The 23049-nt window shown below is 54.0% G+C and overlaps 1 pseudogene; it reads left to right on the top strand.

The window, feature by feature from the left end:
* Positions 1 to 23049, top strand: part of LOC135877823 (voltage-dependent L-type calcium channel subunit alpha-1S-like) — a 94232-nt pseudogene that overhangs the window by 59334 nt on the left and 11849 nt on the right.

Raw genomic sequence — 23049 nt, 5'->3', positions numbered from 1 at the left:
TGTCACCACCAGCTAACAGCAACCAAAAGCCCTCCTAAGCAGGACTGCCACCCCGGCTTTAGTGACCGGCACTGTGTCAGCCCCTCTGCTTTTTCACCATTCCCAGCCAGCACAAAGGACAAACCCCTTAGGGAGCTTGCAGAGGTCCCCAAATTGCCTGCTCATTTGGGCAGTTGCCAGCTGCTGTCAGGAGTTCCAGGCAGAGCAGCAGCTACCAGCCCCTTTCCCCAAGCGCCGAGTTGCCATCGAGCGGCTCTGTGCCCACGGAGTGCTCTCTGTCTGCTCGGGGGGCCTTGAAACACGTTCTGGGCTGCTGTGTCCTTCCCAGCAGTTCTCAGACATGAGGGCACCTGGGCTCCAGATCCCATTGTTGCTTGGGAAGGGATCCACTGGAGCTCTGGCTTCCCACTGGAAAGAGCTTGGCATTCAGTGGGTATCGAGAAACACTAACGGGTTGGGCACGCTGCCCAAGTCACCCCACATCCCCTCCTCCAACAAGAGACCTCGGGGCTGGTTTTTTGGTCTCGTTCCAGAGGGTTCACTCGGCCACCCCACGATCCCCCCACCCCTCATTTCCCCCTTGACATCGCTCCCAGGCACGCACCTTGACAGCCCCCCTCATGGCCACTGTCAAAGCTCCAGGGGTAAGGGGAGATCCTGTCTGGCCACCAGGAGCTAAGGGACCCAGAGTTCTAGGGACCATGCTGGAGGTTTTGGTTAGGGGGAACTAGGCTTAGTGAAGCCGGGCATGTAGCTGGAGAGCATCAACCCCACCCGGTAAGTACTCCTCTCTGCCCGCCGTTGGCAGCTGGGGTTTCTGGGTCATTGCAAGTGGTCATTGCCCATCAGGGTATGTGTTTGCACCTGTCTCACCTGGAGTCTGTAGCCTTGTCTGCTCTGGAGACTGAGCGATTGCTTAGGGCCCCAAGCAGCTGATGGGGGCTCCCTACTGGCTTTTTCAGTATGTGCTGTGTGGGGGCCCCTCAGAATGTTCCTGCTTAGCCCAATGGGCTAGCACTGCCTCTGGCTCTGGAATGCTGCTTCCTGCCCAAGCGCACAGACCCCGGGAGCACCGTGGTTTAGGGAGACAGTACCCTCACGAAACTCTGCCAACTGGGTCCCAGCGGCGCCACTGGGACAGGTTCACCAGTAACAAAGCCGTCCCTGGCAGTTGTTTTCTCCCAGAAAAATGTTAACGCTGGTTTGCTATGTCTATCCTCTCTTGCTTTCTCTCTGCTTCCTTTCTCTCTCCTGTTTCTGTGTACAGCTGTTCACTGACTCGTGTAAGATGGGGAGGAGAAGGCCTTGCTATTTGAAGCCCTTTCCTGAGTCACTCAGGTCCCGATCCAGCAAAACATTGAAGCACATGCAAGCGGTCCCAATGGGACTTAAAGTTAAGCACCGTTGCTGGATCATGCCTTGTGACCGTGATCCAAAGCCCACTAAGTCAATACACTCGTTGACATCACTGCACGGTGGGTAAGGCCTTATGAGTGAAATTCACTCCTGCACACAGGGCCAGCACAAGGGCTAGACACCACTTAGGCCTGGTGTGACGCTGTAAGTGGTGCTTGTAGCTGTATTCCGGGCATAGGGGAGAATTGCTTTCTATCCGCAGACCATTTTTGCGGATCGAATGCGGATACAAATTTTGTATCCGCACAGGGCTCTAGGAATAGCTACTCTCTAGGAATTAACGAATTCAGCACACTTGGGTGAGAGGGTTTTGTGTGTGGACGCGAGCCGGGGTCGGGGCAACACCCGAGAAAGAGCCTGCATTAACTTGATAGTGAAGATGAACCTGAAGTGACTTAGGAGCTGAAGTCTCATTTTCAAAAGTGGCTCAGACACCTGGGAGTGTAAGACCTGCTCTGCACTTGAAAATGTAACTGTTGTGTATGTTGGCAACAGGCATGAATTTTTGACCAATATGTAGCTATAACAATGCCAATATAAAGCTGCTATGTACTTGTATTCCCGTTCCCATATGGGAATAGCTATCCCTGTATAAAGCACCTTCTACACCAGTATAATTGCATCCACACCAAGGCAGGTTGTATTGCTCTAACTACCCTGGAACAGTTCAAGCAGAACAACTTTCTAGTGTAGACAAGGCCTATGTCTCATTGAACGTCACTGGGGGCTTAGGCCTTTAAGTTGCTCTGGTACTTTTGCAGATGTTTCCCCTAGTGCCTATCTTTAGGTTCCCAAGTCAGAACATTTCTCTTCCAGTCTTACCCAGCTTGATATTTCCTTCAAACTGCCCTAGGGGTTGGGCCTGGATTCAGATCTGCCTTGTTCTGTGTGTTAGATTTTGGGCCATCCTACCCTGTCTTCTTTCTGTCTCTCTCTCTCTCTCTGTTTCCCATCTTTCCCTTCCCTCCAAGGATCTGTGTCTCTGTCTGGCTCTCTCTGGAACCCAGCCGCCTGTTTCTCTTTCTCTCTCTGTCTCTCTTTTGTTTCCTGCCTCTCTGACAGTTTCTCTTGCTGACTTCTTGTTCTCTCGACAGACGTTTCTTGCTTCCAGTGGCGGACTGTACTGCCTAAGCGGAGGCTGTAATGGCATTGTAAATATCAGCTGCATGTGCTTGCAGTGGGTCTCCTTATTTTTCTTCCTCTAGTTGTTTCTCTGCTGCACTCGGCTGCTGTATTTGCGTGGATTGCATGGTGTGAATCCAGGGAGCTGCTCTGCAATGCACAGGGTGACTCTCCCATAGCGGAGCGGGGGTAGGAGCTAAAGACACCAATGGTCTGGGAGCAAAACACACCCAACCTCTAGGAGATCTTCTTACCTCACATTGAAATGTGATCTCCATCCATCTATCTATCCATCCACCCCTCCCTATCCCACCCCGACCCATCCATCCATATTACACTTTTCTTCTATCCATCCATCCTTTGTCCATGAAATACAGCAAAACTCAACCAGAGACAGAACCATCTAACTAAGGTTCCATCCAGCTGTTGTACAGACAGGACAGTCGCTCTATCTGCTCATTGTATCATCTAACGCAACGTTAGTTTGTAGAAGGTCTCTCCCCCCAGCTGTATGCGCACAGCTTCTTACAATGTGATTTGGTGCAATTGCAGGGATACGTTTCTCGAACCTCCCTTTCTCTGCGGAAGGTTAGTTTCCCTCCTGGCCTGACATTGCCCTGAGCTCTGGGTTCCCTCAGTCCCTGTTCGGCTGTGTATGGTACAGAGCCTGTGCTGGTGTCGGTGGTAATTGATCCCCTGGTGATGGACAAAAGTCAGGAGTCCCAGAAGCAATGTTCCCTCTAATTTTTCCCACCCATGTGCGGAATGAAGTTTGTTATGTGCACCAATATGGAGGTGACGTGTGACACATCACCTCCATATTGGTGAACATAACAAAATTCATGTGGTGGGGGTGGGGTTGAGGGGCTCGGAGTGTGGAAGGGGGCAGAGGGTTGGGGTGCAGGGGTGTGCGGGCTCCAGCTGGGAGTATGGGCTCTGGGGTGGGGCCGGGGCAGAGGGGCTTAGGGCTGGGGCAGAGGGTTGAGTGTAGGGGGTGAAGGTTCGGGCTGTGGGTGTAGCCTGATTTGGGGTGTGTTAGTAGTGTTAATTTAATGTATCCACTTAATTTAATTTTATCTAAATACATTTTTAATTAATTAATAAGTTTAATAATTTTACTAATTATTATTGTGGATATTAATTAGTATGGGTTTTGGCTCGTCAAGTTGTTTGATCAGAAGATAAAGTTCGTCCTGAATCAGGCTTCACAGAGTTTATAAAAGGAACTTCGGGGGTATGACAGGAAGTTTACACTGAGACAGATATAGTCATAAAGACCTTTTTATTAAAATCAATGAAGATAGTAAGCAAATGGTAAAACAGTTAGAATTACAGAGTTACAAATATCACAGTTCTTTAAGATATAGATATAGATATAGATATATGAATATAAGATTATAAGCTGCAAAGTTGATTTAATACTCACACCCTGTTTTGATAACCCGGTGTTGGGAGATGTGATACCACGCCTATGGCAATTTCCGTTTTCACACCTCTGGCAGAGGAAGCTAATGCAGAGCTGTTTACTCTCTTTTAATTTAACTCTAAGCTGTACTAAAATAAAATATAAGGGAGCTCAAATCCCTATTTAACTTACAATTTGAAAAGAAATAGAAATATGGCCTATTAATAGTTAATAGCCGTGGTAGATGGGTAGCATCAAGACGTAGTTGAGGCAATGAAGAGTAGACAGGAGCAGATAGGTGGGTAGATTGCCTGCCTAATGGTGAGCTGCTTCTCCTTTTTATAGGGCATTAGTCGGAAATCCTTCCTCTTATGCCCAAATTTCATTCTTCCCCCACGGAAATGTTAGAGTACACTTACCCCATAGGCTAGTATGTATGTGCGTATGGATGACAGGTATGTACGCATTTGTGGTGTATCTGTTAGAATTGTGGGCAAAACCCCCCTTTTTTACCCTTTATTGCTATTGGTTCAGGTAAAGGTCTCTAGACATCTGCGTGGGTGTTTTGTCTAATTTTACTTTTCTGTGCTCCTAAGTCACGTGGGCCCTTTAACACCTCTCCCCCGCCCCCACAGTGAAGCTCTACATAGCCGCTTTCCTAGCCGCCTCAGACACTCTCCCCGTGCTCCACCCCAACAGCCGAGATCAGCTGAGACAGTCCCTGGCAGCCCCCAGCTTTGAATGCCGGGGGGACAAGAGTCTGGGGATCCTTAGTGCTGGGCAGGGGCCCTGACTGCAGTTTCCTTCCCCTCTTTGGTACAATGGGGTCCAGGGCTATTAGGCATTTGCCCAGGTGCTGGCTAGTTTTCTTTGGGCTCGGGGCAGTGCCGAGTTCTTTGGAGCTGGCGGTGTGTCACTGAGTCAGGTGTTTCGAGCGGCTGCACACACCCCTAGGGGAGATGGCAGGCAGTGTTTATGAATTGAGACAGAAAGAAAAGGGGAAAGAGAAGGCGAGAGAGAGAAAGGAAGGGAGGAGCAGGCAAGCGAGAAGCACGTTTTCCAGCTGAGATGTGACGTGCGATCAAAGCTCAGTGAAGCGGAATAGCACAGGGAGGCAATTTCCGACAGCCGGCGATGCAGAGGAGAAGGCTCTCGCGCCAGCAGTCATGAAGGAAGCCGGCGGTGGACAGATGGAGGGGAACAGAGAGAAACAAACTCCATCAGTTTGGCTGGAACAAGTGGGGGTGTTTTAAAGCAGAAGGCGGTACCCAGAGACCTGGAAGGGCTTTTGCTGCTGGTGCTGATACTGCTCTGGGTGGACAGCAGCACCCTGGAATGTGAGGAGAGGCCAGAGATGGAGGCTGGGATGCGATTTGGGGCTGAGATGGAGCTGGGGCAGGGATCGCAACAGGCTGATTTTTCAGACCAGGAGCCCTTTGGAGAGCAGAATTCGGGACACTTCACTAAACCCCTCGGGATAAACCCACTCTGTCCTTTGCAGAGCTCCCCCCATACGAGCCATCAAGAGGGGCAGCTGGGGTTTCAGTGTGGCAACCTGGAGCGGCTGGAGATGACCTGCTGTTTTTGCTGGACCACTGCCTCTGGCACTGGCACCACTGTGGTGTTAAAGCCTGGTGAACAAATGTCACTATCCCCATTGGGCAGCTGGGGAAACTGAGGCACAGAGCGGGTCAGTGATTTGCCCAAGGTCACCCAGCAAGTTGCTGGTGGAGTCGGGATTAGAACCCAGGACTCGTGGCTCCCCACATCGAGCATTAGGCCACAGCTGCCTTGTGGGGAGTGGGATCTTGTACTATGATCATCTGATCTCATGCCCATGGCCTGTGCCTGGCACACCCCCTCTGTCCATACAGGCAGGTCAGGTCTCTGCTCCCCCCTCTGCCCCACGCCGCCCAGTGAGTCAGTGTGCCAGCCACAGCAGCTCCTGGCTCCTCCCCAGCGAACGCTACCGAACAGGACGGTGCAATGAGACAAGACAACGCTGACGTGGGCGTGGCGGGGGCTTTTCCCCACAAGCTGTGATCCTGGCTCATCAGCACTGTGGAGTGTTTGCTCAGCTTGTTCCAAAAGTTATTGGGAGCCTTTGCTCCGACGCAGACACCTGGGGCTCCTGGTGGGGAAGGCAGCGTGTGAGCTACAGGGAAGATGGGGTTAGGGCTCTAGCTAAGGAGACGGAAGGTCCAGGTTCAATTCCCTGCCCCAGGCTCCCTGGGGAAGTCACGCTGGGCCTCAGATCCCCGTCAGAACCTAGCCCTGCCTTACCGCCCGGCGGGTGCGAAGACTGGGATCTGTGAATTGCTTCGAGATCTGCTGACACGAAGAGCTAGGAGGTGTTATTACTGCAGGTCCCATGCCCAGCAGCGTTTGGCTACTCGAGTGGGTGTTGTGCTGTCAGTTGTGTGTCTGTGGCCCCTGTCGCGGAGCGGAGAGTTCCCACTCTTGCCAAGAGCTTTTCTCTCCTGATAGCCTCCTTTGCTGCACCTCCCCCTCGGGAGGGCTCCGATCCCCACTTCCCTCCAGACAGGGAGGGACTCGCGGGGACTTAGGGCAGCAATATCGTCTTTCGAAGGTCTCCCCCACCCTAACCTACCCTATTCCTTCCTTCCCTTCCTCCCACCCCACCCTGGTCGGCCCCGCTCTATGATCCAAACCAAACATGCCCAGCCAGCTCAAACTCTTTGCCCCCTGCCGTAGACCTGCTGCAGCCAGGGGGCTCTCGGGCCCAGTGTGGTGGCAACCAGAGCCCCAGGTGAAGCAGGAGGGACCGGATTCCATCATGTAACCCTTGCCGGTGGAGCTGAGCATGGGGGAGGGAGGCTCTCTTCTGGATCATCCTCGCTGGCATGTACTGACTTGGTAGCACTCCTCCACCCTCACTACAGCATGCAGCTCCCCTGAGCCGGCCCAGCGAGTGGGCTTACTCTAACACACATAACACCCAACTGCAGGAGAGCCCTGAGCCGGGCTGCAGATCCGAGAGATCCCTGGGCTGTAGTGGTGAACAGTGGGGGAAATGCCACCAGTTCCGCACAGCAGTGGCTCCTCCCTGTGGCCAAGCAGCCCCGAAGAGCTCAGCAGGTCTCCTGGGCCTGCTCCCTCCCTCCCCTCCCTGGGGCTTCTGTTCCCACTGAGCAGCTAAGGGGCGTGCTTTGCCTGCAGGATTCTGCAGACAATACCCGCGTCTCCATCACCTTCTTCTGACGTTTCCGGGTGATGAGGTTGGTGAAGCTGTTGAGCCGGGGGGAAGGAGTCAGGACCCTGCTCTGGACCTTCATCAAGTCCTTCCGGGTGCGTATGGACCAATCCCCAGTGTGGCTGGGCAACTGGCTTTGAAAATGGGACCTTCAGCCCCAAAGCACAGGCCTCTACTGCTCAAGAGCTCCATTAGCCGGTAGCAGCAGCAGGCTGTTAACCTCGATATGGACTGGTCACTAGCTGGCACGCACTTGACATGTATGTTACCCAAGCATCTAGGAGTTCAGGAGGAGCCAAGAAGGGCTTCCCAGATGCTCATTCATACTGGTGTCAGCATGTCTCAGAGCCTCAGTTGGCCCCATATTCCCCAGACCAGATCAGTAAGATCGCCAGCTCCCTTGGACAGGACCTTCCAGGACTGGAGGGGCGCTGAGGGTGCTCTCCAGCACCTCAGTCGTAGGCACCTCTTTGTGCTGAGATTGTGCATGTCCCTTTCTCCCTCCCTCCCCCCCCCCCCCAGTGCTTTTCCTAGCTGCAGGGGCAGGGAGCTCCCTGTGCAGGCTGTGGAGTGAGTGACAGCAGCAGGAATGCTGGAGAACGGGTGTTTTTAGTGGCAACTTCCAGCCCCAGCCAGCAGCAGACAGCCTCACTCTCCGGCCAGCTGCCCCGCTGGAACCCTGGCTGGCACCAGAGCTTGGTAACTCCAGCCCAGAGAACTCCTACTCCTAAAGCAGGCGGGATCCACAGCGGGGATAGGCTGCTCCCTCTCAGCTCCACTCCCACATGAGCCCTGGACCCTTTGTCTCACAGGCCCTGCCCTACGTGGCATTGCTGATCGTGATGCTGTTCTTCATCTACGTACGCTGTGATCGGGCTGCAGGTAAGGAGGTGGGGACAGCGCTGGGGCCCCGGCTGGCAGGGCGTGGGAGAGCCAGGATCCAGGGAGCAGGGGTCACCCCTCGGGCACTCCTGCCGCACGACAGATACAACCCCACTGTCTTTCCACCAGGGGGGTCTCAGAGTGCTCTGCAGTCACTAGTGAATCAAGCCCCAGCAGCCTCCCTGCCAGGGGGAGGCCACTGTTATTATCCCCATTCTGCTGATGGGGAAACTGAGGCACAGAGCTGTCAAACTCCCCTGGCTTCACACAGCAAGTCAGTCGCAGAGCTGGGAACACACCTTGGGCCCCTGACTCCCAGCGCTGTGCCCAGTCCACAAGGTCATCCTGCCAGGCCAGCCCTTTCCCTGGTGGTGCCAGGCTATTGGCTGGAAAGGAGCCAGCGGGAGCAGTGGTGAGGCCAGGAGTGGGAGCACGTGGGGTGGAGGGTAGCAATGAATGCCTATGGCAGGGCGTTCCTCTGCAGGGCAGCTGGGACCTGAGCATGTCATTCACAGATGTTTGGGAAAAATCGCCCTGGTGGATGGAACCCAAATCAACCGGAACAACAACTTCCAGACCTTCCCACAAGCCATCCTGCTGCTCTTCAGGTCTGTGTAGGCTCCACCCCTTCCTCATCCCACCTCATCCCTTCCCATTCCATCCCCTGGGGGTGCCCGGTACAGCCAGCCTGGGGGCATTTGTAATGCAGAGCCACTGCTGGGGGAAGCCAACCTGACTTCCTCGAGGAGCGAAGACCCCAGGCTAGTCCCTCACTCCCACGGGTCATTAAAGGGCCCCTCATATGTGCCATGAGGTTGCACTGGATCACAATGCACCAGTCCATGTTGGTACAACACAAGGGCCTGGGTCTCCCTACACGGAAGCAACAATGAGGTGTAACCATCCTGGCACTGTCATCCTGGCCATCCCCAGGAGCTGGACCCAGCACCTCCAGAGCTGAACATGGAGCTTGTGCTGCGGGGCTACGATCCAGAGCCTCAAAGATATTTCGGCATCACACGCGGCCCCTGAAATCGGTGGCATTGAAATACCTTTGAGGATCTGGGCGTAAGTCCCGCAGCTGGCACGGGCTCGTCCTAGCCGCTGGGGACCTGGCACAGAGGGGGAAGTATGGCTCGCTGACCAGCTGGTTACGGTTGCAACAGGTTCCAGGGAAAATACACTGTGGGTTCAGGTTGTGGCCTGAGTGTGCCTTGTGGCCCACACTGGGCTCCCCAGAACTCGCCCAAAGAAGACGCATGAGCCCTGTTGGGGATGCCCACAGAGCCCCAGCCCATCAATGGTGCCTGACTCACAAGTCAGAGGTCAGCTGGGCTTGGTGCTGAACGCAAGGCCAAGCTGGAGCAGAGCGGGTCGGAAAGTTTTAGTTTTTCACCACCCAAAGACGCTGTTGGGCTGAAATTGCAAAGTTTCTTGGGAACGTGTTGATTTCAACACCAGTTCTGATGGCAACGTTTCCAAATGATTTGAATCAAAACTTTAAAAATGTTTAATTCCTCGTCATCTTAGGTTAGGTTTGTTTCCACGTTGTGGAAATGAAGTGGTGTGTTCTCCATGCAGTAGTTCTACTAGACAGGCTGTGAAACGCTCTCCGGCTTGGATTGGCTGCCCATCGTGGATCGATGTAAGGACCAAATTGTCCCTAACATTCGATGGTTCAGAAATGAAATACTTTTGACTGGAGCCCTGACTTCCACTCCTCTGTTCTAACCGCTAGACGTCACTCTTCTCCCAGATCCAGGGATTGAACCCAGGAGTCCTGACTCAGTCTCCTGTTTTACCTGCTGCATCGTACTCCCCTCCCCGAGCGGGGGCTAGGACCCAGGAGTCCGGACGCCTAGTCCCCTGCCCATCCACAGCAGGGACTAGCACCCAATAATATTGATTCTCGGCCCCTGCTGTAACCACTAGCTCCTGCTCTCTTCCAGCTAATCTCATCCCATACTTCCTGGGCAGGGCAGCCCTTCCCTGCAGAGCCTAGCTGGCATTCTCCCTTTCTCCCTAGGTGTGCGACAGGCGAGGCCTGGCAGGAGATCCTGCTGGCCTGCAGCTACGGGAAAAAGTGTGACCCCGAGTCTGACTGCACCCCAGGGGAGGAGTACACCTGTGGCACAGGCTTCGCCTACTTCTACTTCATCAGCTTCTACATGCTCTGCGCCTTCCTGGTACGGCTCCTGATTCCGGATCCCCTGGTGTTTAGCTCCCGGTCCCTTCATTGTCCTTAACAGGAGAAGGGTGAAAGTGGAGGCCATAGGATTGTGCCAGCCGGGGACCAACCAGAGAGCGAATGCCAAGGCTTTCTCCCATGAGCTCTCCCGTGTCACCCCAGGTCCGGGGCAGTCCAGAGCAGTCCAGCAGGGTCCAAAGGGTTCAGGGTGTTCTGCAATGCGCAGCTGCCACCCCCCTTCCTGCGAGGCTGAGGGTATAGCACGCTTCATTCGCCAGTGGCAGAAGGAAGGCTGGGAAGAAAAACACCAGTGCTGCTCCAGAACTCAGTCACCAGGAGGCGCTGTCCTCCACCCTCCAGAGCCCACCCCCTGGCAAGCCACTGAGCTACCCACAGTCACGCTGGAGGGGTTGACATGAATGGGCTGCCATGCGGATTGAGGACAAATGTCAGCATCCGTCTTGCGGGGGCGAGGGGAGGATTCGCCTGTGGTTCTCACAGGTTTTACTGGCTGGGTATGAAATATTTCCAGGGAGCTAAGGTCTGTTCCCTGCCCAACGGTAGCTGCAGACTCTGCTGGCTTCAGGAAACCCTCTCTGCTTGGCCCTCACTCAGCCCCTGCATGAGGGGATCCATCCATTGACCCTTTTCACCCTTTTTTCAGCCTGGGATCCTGTGGGGCACATGGGTCCTGGGTTGGGTCTTGCTCTGGTGAGAGCGAGGCATGTAAAAATGACCCTCTAGTGTGTTCTCCATGCAGTAGTTCTACTAGACAGGCTGTGAAACGCTCTCCGGCTTGGATTGGCTGCCTATCGCGTATCGATGTAAGGACCAAATTCTCCCTAATCCACACAGCAGGCCTGGTCCCTGCACGATGGGTCCCCCAGGGAGAAGACAGAGAATGTCTGAACGAGGATATCGGGGCTGAGATCTAGCAGGCAGGTTGGAGAGGAGAATTTTGTACAAAGTGTGTAATTTGTCAGAGGAGACCAACCAGTAGCAGTTTAGAGCACAGGGAAGATAGCAGGGCACCAGGCCGTGCGCTGTCATTTTATATAAGTCCTTCACATTTGGAGACCTCATGTCCTGCCCTCTCTGGTGCATTGTGGGACAGACGCTCAGCTGACTTCAATGGGAGCTGCTTTGTGCCAGCTGAGGATCTGGCTCCGCATCTGGTCCCCTTCACGTACGCTCCTCTCTTGCCAGATTATCAACCTCTTTGTCGCTGTCAGCATGGACAACTTTGACTACCTCACGCGGGACTGGTCCATCCTGGGTCCTCACCATCTGGACGAATTCAAAAGAATCTGGGCAGAATACGACCCGGAAGCCAAGTGAGTGAGCACTGGTCTGTGGCTGGCCTGGGTCTGAGTGGCAGCCAGGGAGGCCAGCGGATTATTTCCTTAAAAGGCTGAGAGAAGTTAGCACAGCTGGAAGGTGCTGGATTGGCAGCCTGTGGGACTGAAGTCCCCTGTTTATCCACAGCTCAGCCATAGCACAGTTAGCGTCAATACCAAGGACTGTGGCAGATTCTCCAGTGCTGGCAATTTTTAAATCAAGCCTGTACGTTTTTCAAGATGTGCATTAGTTCAAAAGGAATTATTTGGGGCAAGTTCTCTGGCCGGTATTATACAGGAGCGTTGACCGGTTCTGTTCCCTGCTACCCAGAACGCACAGGGTCACAGACAGGCCCTTGAGCTTGAAAAAGAATGTCATTTCTTCACTGCTTCAGTGAGTGATCAGGCCACCGAAACAGGGCCAAACAGGCGCACCCCCAGGTTCAGGTACTCGCCTTGAATACATTGTTACAAAGTTATTCATTATATACGGTATAAACACTTTCCTGCCTAGCCGAGATTAGCTGGCTAAGTCAGTTGTTTACCTGATGAGGTTGCTGACCAAGATGTTCACTTGATTGAACTGCTGACCCAATTGTTAAGCTGATCAGGTTGCTGGCTCATCTTTTCGCCCAGCTGTTCTCCCTCCCTGCCAGACCATATCCCAACACCAAAAATATACATGCTACATGTTACATATCCTACAAGGAGGTCAGACTGGATGAGCACAGTAGGCTCTTTTGGCTTATGGCTCTAAAGCCCTGCTGAGATGATCATCCGAGGTGCTAGTTATAACAGTGGCTTTCTAAGACCTGTTAAGAACTGGCCTGAGACACACCAACTCATTTAACACAGGCCCCCAAACTGCCCCCAGCTGGATTCTAGACTTGGGAGCTTCCAGTCCCCAGTGACATAATATTGAAGCATCCAGTCCCCAGTGACATAATATGTCAGCACTGTAGTGTCATTCTACAATGGCCTGCAATATGAAACCCCATCAGTTCCAAAATTATCTGTCTACCTACCTACATACTTCTCTGCCCCCCATCTCTGTAGTGCCTGGGGGCCTTGCCTACCTTAATGAATTTACCCTCGCGCCAGTCTGTGCAGCACAGAAGTGTCCATGTTGAAGATGGAGTGTAGCAGTGCGGGACTCACCCCTGCGGCGCCTCCTGCTGGTTGTCCTTGGGAATTAGCTCTGCCAGCCTTGGAGCGCCCTCTGCAGGCTGGTGATCCGCCTTGCCACTGGCCCCGTGTCCCTCCCAGGACCCCGGTGCCCCTTTCTCTGGGTGCTGCCCCCTGGCAGTACCCCACAGTTCTGGGTCTCCCTCTCCCAGGGGAACCCCCACCCACTAAACCCACTTCGCCTCAGTCTTGGCTATTGCCCAGTCTCCATCTAGCCCCCGTTCACTGGGGCAGACTGCAGTATCAGCCACTCATCACAGGCAAAGGGGTTCGGACCTGCTGCCTCTGCCTACCCACGGGCTGCCCCCTGAAACCCAGTACCTAATAGGCCTTACCAGGCCTGCAGCCTGGGGCTTTCCTAGGCCGGAGCCTCCCTGGCTCCCTTGGCCTTTCCCCAGCTCTGCTCCACTCCAGATATCTTGTTAACCTCCCTGCAGCCAGGCCCTTCTCTCTCTGAATGCAGAAAGAGGCTCCTGGCTCCCAGCCTCTTATACAGGCCAGCTGTGGCCTGATTGGGGTGTGGCTCAGCTACGGCCACTTCCCCAATCAGCCCGGCTTTTAGAGCTGCAGCCCTCTCCAGGGCTGCTTTTACCCCTGCAGCCCTCCTTCAGGGCTGATTTCAAGCCCTTTAGGGCAGGAGCGGGTGTCCACCCTGCTACATGGAGAAACTGAAGTACAGACAGACTTAAAGCCCAGATTTTTCAAGGTTTTTGGCATTGCTGCACTGAGTTTTGCAATGCCTAATTGATTTAGGAGCCTAAGGTTCATTTTCAAACGAGATTTAGGCCGTAAAGAGCCAAAAATCCCATTGCCAGCATCTATATCCCTTTGGAAACGAGCCTTTGGCTCCTGAATCAGTTCGGTGTTGCATCACTCAGCGGAGCAACGTCTGATACCGTTAAAATCTGGGCCTAAGTGATTTCCCCAAGGTCACACAGGCAGTCAGTGGCTGAGCCACAGATCGGACCTTGAGCTCCTGCCCCCCAAGCCAATTAACTCCCACCCCCAGCCAGGGTTTGCAATTCTACCACTGGAGCAGATGGGTAAAGCACAGCTGTCTCTTGACTCCTGCAGGGGAAGAATCAAACATCTGGATGTGGTGACCCTGCTGAGACGCATCCAGCCTCCCCTGGGCTTTGGGAAGTTCTGTCCGCACCGCGTGGCTTGCAAGGTAACAACCCCTTTGCAAAGGGAAAGGTTCCATGATTGACATGCTGGACGGCTCTATCCCAGTCCCGGCCCCCTCCCTCCAGCACACCCTGCAGCCTCTGGGTTCCCCAGCTCCCACCGAAAGGGGCTGGGGAGAAATCCAGGGTTGGTTTTGTGTATCCTCATGATCTGATATCAAGTGTTTAATGGAGAAGGAGGCTTTTGGGGGGAGCGAGACAATTTAAACGGGCGGAGGCTGACACACTTCAGGTTTCCTGAATTATAATCCCCCATGGTACCGTCAGTCCAATACAAGGCAGAGGCCCCCAGCTCTGAGAAGACCCCCAAACTCTTGGTCAGACACAAATCTCAGCTAGAGATGGGTCCAAGCTGCACGGCTCAGCTCTAGTGTCCCCATGTTCAGGTCTGGGGTTGGGGACTAGGCCTTTCTTCAGCTTCGGTGGGTCCCATTGTAACTGCATGAAAGCTCTTATGGTGGGAGTCCAAACTCCTCAGCGGGGAACGTGTCCCGTTGTCCGCAGGGGACAGCTCTCCAAAAGCCGGGGGCTGCAGAGGGAGCAGGGAGAGTGGGCGGCACTTCTTCCTGCACCCGCTCATTCTCCACAGAGCATGGGAGACATTTCTGACTCATGCCATCAAAGCGTTAACAAAGCCACCCAGTTCCTGGGTCGGAGTTCAAGGCAGTTTTGCCATTTTAAACCAGCTGTGGATTCTGGAGCACTGGGTGAAATGGCATGTTATCAAAAGGCCATGCGGTCTTATCCCAGAATCCTTTGGGTTGGACGGGCTCTCTAGTGGATCCTCTAGTGCACCCCGCTGCCTTTGTGGTTGAATGGATTTCACTGATCCCATCCCTGATAGAAGGATGTCTTGGTCCTGCTTTGAGCAGGGGGTGGGACTAGATGGCCTCCTGAGGTCCCTTCCAACCCTGATATTCTATGATTCTATGTTTTCCCAATTCCCTCACCTTCGACATCTCCACTGGTGAGGCCACACCTGCCATATGCAGCCTGCCGAATAACCCAACCCGTCTGAGTTATAACCTTTAACCTGACTGTTCCCATGCAGCCTATGCCTCCGTGGTCTGTCTTTGCTGACTGGTGAGCTGTGCTCTGGAGAGCATCCTTTGCACAAGTGCCGTGCAATAGAGACTGATCTCCGTTGTCATGAATATAAAGGGGACTCTCTCTAAGGGGGCTGCTGGACACAGATGGACCAGGAGGGTCTCTCTGGTTCCCTAGCTCTCAGACTGTGCTGCCATTGTCACGGCGCAGCATCTCCCTTAGGCCTGGCCTGAGCGGTCCTGCCGGGGTCTGCTGCCGGCCCTGTGCGTGGGAAGTGTGCTCCGGGCTGGGGGTGAACGCAGTTGTCGTTTGTTGTGCAGCGCCTGGTGTGCATGAACATGCCTCTGAACAGCGATGGCACCGTCACCTTCAACGCCACTCTCTTCGCTCTGGTGCAGACAGCCCTCAAGATCAAGACGGAAGGTGAGGGACACGCTCTGTCTGCTTTGGTGCCCTGCCCTGCCAGCATAGCGCTGGCTGGTGCATCTATAGAGACTGCCTCCAGAATGCTTCCCTAGCCTCACCCATGCAGGGGTCCCTCCCCAGCCATCAGCGTGAGATGTGAGTAATATCGGCTACCCTGGTGCATTTCATCTGGGCACCGAGGGCCAGATCCTTTGCTGCTGCAAATCAGCATGACTTGACTTCAAAGGAGAGACGCCTGTTTACACCTGCTGGGAACTTGGCCCCTTATAATTTAGCCTCACAACACCCATGTGAGGTAGGTGAGGGTTGTGTAGGGATCCTTTCACCCATCCACAGAATGCTGCCTTCTTCTTTGAGGAGTGTCCCTGGCGGTGCTCCACCCCGAGCACCTTTGATTGGAGATGTTCACTAGCAGTGCCTGTTCGTCCCATGCGTGCACTCCAGACATCCCCGGGCTCCGTACTGAGGGTATATAGAGCTGCCCAGGCAAATTGCCTTCGATTCCTTCTCAACTACCCGCTGGCCTGAGACAGAGCGTCAAGCTTGCCTGCTTCCGCTTTGCTCTAACTTAGCCTCAAGTTCCTAGTTCAAGGTTTAGTTTAGTTTACTTGCCTCTCTCCTTTATTTTATAATTGTCCCTCTTCGGTTAATTTGGGGAGGTTCTGCTTAATAGCCCCTTTTTTCCTCCTCCCCCTTTCTGAGGGGTTTGCCTTGGGGATTGTCATCAACCTGGTGTGCCGGGATTCCTGGGATGCAAGCGCTGCCTTTCCCGCTGGGAATCGACCCTGGTCAGTGACGGACATTCCCAGTGTATCCGCTGTCTGGGACACGCCTCCAATTCCAACCAACTCCAAGATCTGCTCAGCTTTTCAAAGCAGATCTAAAAACTGGAGATTCAGCTTAGGATCCTCATGATGGAGCTCGCCGTCCAACCAGCTCAGGGTCCAGGCCCAAGAGACCCCTTGTACAGCCGCAGCCAAGTGAGCACAGTGCCCCTCAATCGCCGAACCCCGCTCGCCTCGGACTTTGCGGGTAGGAAGACAGAGCGCACTGCTAAAATTCCCAAGCGGAGTTCCGGCTCTCCTCCTGGATGGCCCACTTCAAATGACCCTCAGTCACCGTCAAGATCGACCGTTTCAGAGACCTCCTGTCCCAGGTGTCAGGAATGAGGGCCTGCAGCTGAGCCTGGGACTAGCTAGTCTCCAGGCATAGCAAGCCCAGATGGGCTGCAGCAGGACCGCCTGACTGGCTGAAGGGAACCAGCCAGTGTGCTTGTAAGCCCAGCAGCAGCAGCAGGTCACTAGCTGCTCAATGCTTCGCCCACAGCTGCAGTCATCCCAGGCCTATCTTGCTCCAGCCTTGTTCTGCCCACTCCCAGCCCTGCCCCAGCCTGATTTCTGTTTAAACCCAGTTTACTCTGGCTCTGGACTCTGACTCCTTCTTCCTGACTCCGGTTCTGCCCCTTGGCTCCGGACTAAAGCTCTGATCCTTGGTTCTGAGCTCCAACTAGTAGGCCGGGTGCCCCAGTCCTGACACCAGGAAGGGCACCGCTGAGGGTCCATCCTTCTCCAGTATCAGGAACTCATTGAAGACCCCGAGCTCCTCAAAGACCCACAATACCAAGCATTCCTCAGTGCCAAAGTTGTCCGCCATATCGTCCAAGCATGACTGCTACAGAAACGACCCTAAACGCTCTGCCTCTAAAAAGTCTGTAGCATAAACAGACTTTTCAATACCACCTCCGGTTCCTAAACATGTGACCCTGACAGCAACATCGGTTCCTCTGAGCTCAGCATCTTCAGTATCAGCGCTATTGACTAGACAGATACCACCAGAACAATCCGCATCCTCGGTGCTGACACTGGTCGCATCAGAGCCCCATCCAGTCCAGGTTCACCCAGTACCACAGAAGTTTAGATTCTCCAAAGACTTGTTGGAGTCTGATGAGCCAGAATGGGTACCACATGGCTATCGGTAGTGAAATCTGCAGGGCCTCTGAGACCTTACTTTCCTCCGGTACCCCCGGGTTCTCCTGTACCACCTGTCCCAGGTGGAGAACCATCCTCGCCTCCAATGTCTGCTCCTCCTCTGGACTGTGCTGAGGACTCCACTTCAGATTCTCAGCTATCTGTGCAGGGATCCCCTAGGTACCACCATAGCAGCATCTCTCCTGATACCTTTGTGACGGGCTGGACCCCCTGGGATGTCACCTGCTGTGCTGGGATTTCACTGAGTCAGACCATTCTGCCAGCCTGGGCCCCCCTTTACCTGGTCTTGCTGGGCTCGGCTCCCCCATCTTTTCCAGCCCAGCACACTGGCAGGGCCACACCCACCTGCACAGAGAGACAGAGATCCGCTCTGGGAAGACTCAGCTTAAGGAGCTTGCCACAGCACCCAGATGTCCACCCTCCCTTGGAGTACAAACCCGAAATTATATGAGATTCGCCTCTTCTCTCAGTGTGGAGGAGGGTGTGCACATCTCCCCCCCCCCCCCCGTTAGAAATCACATCGACTGGGTTCTATTGTAAACCAGAAATAAATGTATTAAGTAGAACAGGTGTGTTTTAAGTAGTTAAGGAGGTAGCAGACAGAACAAAGCATATCTGCCCCAAGTATTTTCTCCAAAGTCCTGGCAATAGTAGCTGTGCACAGGTGGGGAATAATCATCTTTCCTACCATGACAACTGGCTGTTCAAGGACCATTGTATGTCAAAGTCTTCTCTGCAATACAGAAGCCATCTGTAATGTCCACTTTGACTCCAGTTCAACAGATAAACTTCACAGGAGCATCTCTGAATGCCCTAACATCCAGAGCTTACCTTCCTTCCGACAGATTTCTGATACTGATGAGTCTTAGTGCCAAGATTCAAATAACCCCCTGACAACAGCAAGAAATTGCCTCCAACTGCTGGCTCATATGGCAGCTTGTACTTTCATAACACAACATGCCAGGTTACATCTTGCTGCTTCCAGGGTTGGCTCAGAATAGTCTATCACCCAAACAAACAAACAGTCAAGACAATCTGGTGTCTGGCCCTCATCACGTGCTACACTCGCTCAAGTGAAGGACCTGTCCAAAGTCCATGCAGGAGTTCCTATCACCCAGCCGCCTCCTACCATCGCCATAACTTTGGATGCCTCACTTGTGGGATGGCGAGTGCAGCTAATGGGACACACTGTCCAAGGGAAATGGTTGTCTCAAGAGTCTCTCCTGCACATCAACCTCCTAGAATTAGGAGCAGTCAGGAATGCCTGTATCCACTTCCCTCCCTTAAGCAAGGGCCAATCCATGAAGGTCATGACAGACAATGTAACCTGCATGTTCCACGTAAATCTCAGGGAGGGGCGAGATCCCCTTCTCTTTGTGCTGAAGCAATAAAGCTGTGGAATTGGTGTCAAGCCCCAGTCACATCCTCACAGCCGCTTACCTTCCGGGCATGCAGAGCACCATGGCCAATGATCTGAGCAGACATTTCTCCCACGATTACGAGTGGGAACTGGACCCTCAGATCCTCAAACAGAGATTCCTGACCTGGGGTTTACAGAAGCAGACATCTTTGCAATTACCGTCAACAGAAAGTGCAAGAAATTCTGCTTGAGAGGAGGACTGGGCCATCAGTCGTTGGGAGACACCTTTCTCATTCCTTGGGCCTACTCTATACATCTCTGACACCGTTGATTCAGAGGGTGTTGAACAAGATCAAACGAGACAAAGCCAGAGTCAGTCTAGTTGCACCAGCTGAGCTGAGGCAGGTCTGGTATCCTTCCATGACTCACTTCACTTCCTGTCCAGCATTGCAGCTTCCAGCCATGTCCTATGTGCTGTCCCAGGACTCCAGTCGGACTCTCCATCCCAACCTGGCCATCTGCTGCCTCCGAGCTTGGTTCCTCAGTGGTTTTTGGGGATAGAGGTTTCCTGTTCGACAGAGATCCAACAGGTCCTATTAGAAACATCAGAAAGATCTCTACTAGAAATACCTTCAAAAATGGACCTTGTTCCTTCTTCCCTCTCCCCTGTTTTTGGTTATCTATTGGATTTAAAGTATTCAGCTCTTTCTGTGAGTTCCGTCAGAGTTCATTCATCAGCTACGACAGCCTTACGTTCCCCTGTGCAGGGATTCATTCAGGCTTTGCTCATCCCACGACAGCAAAATTCATCAAGGAACTGGTTAACCTTTTCCCGCAGAGCCTGCTCCCGTATGGGATTTGAACTGTCTCATGAAATCTCCCTTTGAGCGGCTCACTAAGTGCTCTCTGGTGCACTTACCTACGAAAGTGGCATTCTTAGAGGCAGCACTGGGGAATTAGGAGCATTGGGGAATTAGCACTGGGGAATTAGGAGCATTGATGGCTGATTTCCCGCCCCCCTTCCCTGTTTTCTTCAAGGATAACGTTTTGTTAGGCCCACATCCCAAGTTCATACCTAAAATATCCTCTGATTCGCTCATTAACCAAGTTATCCACCTTCCTGTGTTTCCCCCAGAACCACGCCAGACTAGAGAGGAAGCTGCCCTCCACAGCTTGGATGTTAGAGGGGCGTTAGCTTCTATTTGGACAGAACCAAGCCATTTAGACAGTCTCCCAGACTGTTTATCTCAGTTGTGGACAGATCCAAAGGATCCACAGTCTCCCCACAGAGACTTTCAAAGTGGGTTCCCAGTTACATTCGTGCTCGTTACCAGGCTGCTAATGGTCATCCCCCTTCGAGAAGAATAGCCCATTCTCCAGCCTGCCTCCATGGCACTCTTAAAAATGCAGCCATTGCTGAAATTTGCAGAGTGACAACCGAGGCCTCGGTGCACACTTTTCCCGAACGCTATGCCCTGGTACATGCCTCTAGGTCAGAGGCAGCTCCACTGTTCCCTCCTCCTTCAGGGGCTACTGCAATGGAGCACCCATTGGGACACTCCTTGTAGAAGAAGGAGCGGTTACTCACCTTGTGCAGTAGCTGGAGGTCTTCAAGATGTGTGTTGTTATGGGTGCTCCACTACCCACTCTCCTTCCCCTCTGCTTTGGAGTTCTGTCTCACGGGACTTCAGGGTCGAGAAGGAACTGAGGGCAGTTCACTTGCGCAGCCCTGTTTATCCCCGGTACAGGGTAGGAGGCTGCTGGGAGGGCATGCATGGGCCGAATGGGAACGGCTACCAAAAATCTCCAGTCAGAGGCGCATGGGGCACATGCGCACCTGAAGTGGAGCACCTATAGGGACACACCTCTCGAAGACCTCCAGTTACTACACAAGGTGAGTAACCTCTCCTTCTCTGGGGGGGATACAGCAGCCGTCAGAGCGCAGGAAGCGACACCACCCAGCAGGTAAAGACAGGACGGTGAACCGCAATTCCATCTATTTCAAATGGCAGAGGGAAATTCGGGAGGTGGGATTGAGATGGAAGTAGGGTTGCCAACTGTCTAATCCCACAAACCCAAACACCCTTGCCCCGCCTCTTCCTGAGGCCCCGCCTCTTCTTTGAGGTGCCCCCCTCTCACTCCATCCCCCCTTCCTCCGTTGCTCGCTCTCTTCCACCCTCACTCACTTTCACTGGGCTGGGGCAGGGGGTTGGGGTGTGGGAGGTGGTGCAGGCTTTGGGCTGGGGCTGAGGGGTTCAGAGTGTGGAAGGGGGCTGCGGGCTGAGCCTGGGGCAGGAGGTTGGGGTGCAGAAGGGGGTGCGGGCTCTGGAAGGGAGTTTGCGTTTGGGAGGGGGCCCAGGGCTGGGGCAGGAGGTTGGGATGCAGGCTCCAGCTGGGCGGCACTTACCTCGGGCCACTCCCAGAAGTACCCGGCATGTCCGGCTCCTAGACTGCTCCGCGTGCTGCCCCTGCCTGCAGGCACCTCCCCCGCAGCTCCCATTGGCTGCAATTCCCAGCCAATGGGAGCTGCAGAGTCGGCACTCAGGGTGGGGGGAAGCGTGTAGAGACCCTCCCTGGCTGCCTCTCTGCCTAGAAGCTAGAGGGACTTGCCAGCTGCCTTTGGGAGCGGCGCAGAGCCAGGGCAGGTAGGGAGCCTACCTTAGCCCCGCTGCGCTGCCAGACTTTTAGTAGCCTAAAATCTCCCGGATTGGCGTCAGTAGCCTCTGGGAGATCGAGCCCGATTCCAGGAGACTCCCGGCCAATCCGGGAGGGTTGGCAACCCTAGATGGAAGCTGGGAAGGCCGTCAGGGTCAGCACTTGTAAAAAGGTGCCCTTGCATTTTTAATGGCCATAAATGGCCAAGGCAACAGTTTCGTATCTCAAAAACCAATAGCCTCGTCCACATGGTGACCCCTAACAGCCCTCTCTTAGGGCACTGACTACTTCCCATGTTACCAAAGCTGTTTCCTGTAGCATCCACAGCCAGGCCAGACTGTTCCCTGTTTAGCATGTTAAAGCCCAAGCTCACAGCCCAAGATAGCCATCACAGCATGCTGAGTAAGCCCCCACCCTAGGCTCACCTCTCCCATTTTTCTAGGCTTGTCCCAGTTTCAACAAGGCCAGGGCGTGTCATCCCATCCTGCCGCCTCCCACTCTTCAGGCACCATGCCAGGACAGAGCCACAAAGTCAGGATGACAAGAGACAGTGGTTTTTTTCCCGAATGAACCTAACGCAAGTGGTGGGAACACAGACGCAGCTGCGAGGGGAACCCCGAGTGCTCTAGAAAACACGGATGGGCCTTCACGCGGGTGACCGCTGACAGGATGGATTTCACCCACTGCATCTTGGCTTTCCCTTTAGCCATTGGCTGTGTGCGGTGTTCCCTCGGGGCAGAACGAATGGATCGGTGGTTTGTTTCCCCACAGGTAACTTTGAGCAGGCCAACAAGGAGCTGAGGGCCATTATCAAGAAGATCTGGAAGAGAACTAGCATGAAACTCCTGGACCAGGTCATTCCACCAATTGGAGGTGCGTCTTTGCCATGCTCCCTGGCTTATTTCTCCCCGGCACCCTCTGCCTGCCCCCTCCGCTGCCCCACACCACTCGGACGGGGGCTGGGTATAGCCACTGGGCAGTGTTAATGGCCTCACTTGGCTTTCTCCCCTCCAGAGGATGAGATGACCGTGGGCAAGTTCTACGCGACCTTCCTCATCCAGGAGCACTTTAGGAAGTTCATGAAGTGCCAGGAGGAGTATTATGGGTATCGGCCCAAAAAGAACGCCATTGCTATCCAGGTCAGTGCAAACAGGTCTGGGGATCCCAGCCGCTCCTCTTGCCTGGATAAAGCAGCCAGCTTGTCCCTCCTGCACAAGGGCAGGGCAGGGCTCAGGGGGCAGAATTGCCTAGTGGATAGAGACCCGGACTTGGCCACCAGCGCCGCTGGGCAAGTCATTTCCCCTCTCTGTGCCTCAGTTCCCCCAGCTGTAAAATTGGGATAGGGACACTGACCTCTGTGGTAAAGCACATTGGGATCTCCTCGTGAAAAGTGCTTCACAAGAGCTAGGTGGTGGTGTTGTTATATGCTGGGCAAGGTGGGAAGCAGGCCTAAGTATTTGAAGGTGTCGGTACGAGGCTGGCCGAGGAATTCTCGAGGATGGCTGGAGAGGAAGCACTGGGACGGAGCTGAACAAAGGGAAATGGAGACAGGGGAACAGTCTGTGGGTGGAAGCTCTGTCCCTTAGAACACTGGAAATGGGGCTGCACAAAGGGTACGTTGCATGGGCGAGCCCGTG

The sequence above is a fragment of the Emys orbicularis genome, chromosome 4 (assembly GCF_028017835.1).
Source record: "Emys orbicularis isolate rEmyOrb1 chromosome 4, rEmyOrb1.hap1, whole genome shotgun sequence".
Classification (NCBI taxonomy): domain Eukaryota; kingdom Metazoa; phylum Chordata; order Testudines; family Emydidae; genus Emys; species Emys orbicularis.
Note: the sequence above shows the minus strand (reverse complement) of the source record. Positions and strands in the feature narration are given on the sequence as shown.